Source organism: Sinocyclocheilus rhinocerous, unplaced genomic scaffold, assembly GCF_001515625.1.
Source record: "Sinocyclocheilus rhinocerous isolate Xijiao unplaced genomic scaffold, SAMN03320098_v1.1 scaffold466, whole genome shotgun sequence".
NCBI lineage: Eukaryota > Metazoa > Chordata > Actinopteri > Cypriniformes > Cyprinidae > Sinocyclocheilus > Sinocyclocheilus rhinocerous.
The window spans coordinates 1,156,620-1,157,224 of record NW_015631145.1 but is presented as its reverse complement, the minus strand read 5'-3'; positions in this window follow the sequence as shown (position 1 = coordinate 1,157,224).

The following is a 605-nucleotide window of genomic DNA, read 5'->3' as shown; positions in this document are numbered from 1 at the left end:
GTATTGAACATGTCAAAGAAATGAAACCAAACACCCTGTAAACGCTGTTGACTTTGCTTACATGATGGAATATCATACATCTCACAAGTTATTTTGGCAAAAAACGACATGAAACCAAATTCAAGGTTATTTGGGCTAGAAGTGGGTTACACATAGCTGGACTGATCGGGTCTATACTTAACCGAGACGTTGAAATGACGGCTATTGCTTGCTGGGTAATGAGTAATGGGTGTGTTTTGGGCATAACGTGCAATAAACCAATCAGAGTCTCATCTCCCATTCCCTTTAAAAGAGCCAGTTGCACTCGCGCCAAGGCGAATTTGCTATTTACACGGCGGAATTTGCAAGCGCAAAGAGAGAACGCGTCTCCAGAGAGGAAACGATCTGCTCGTGCGCTAGCAAATAGGTAGCCTAATTTTAAAGGGGTCATATGATGCGATTTCAAGTTTTCCTTTCTCTTTGGAGTGTTACAAGCTGATTGTGCATAGATAAGATCCCTGAAGCAAAGACTAAAGTCTCAAAACCAAAGAGATATTCTTTATCAAAGTTAAGACTCTGTCACGCCCCCCTAAAACGGCTCGTTCTAACACACCCCACATATCTAC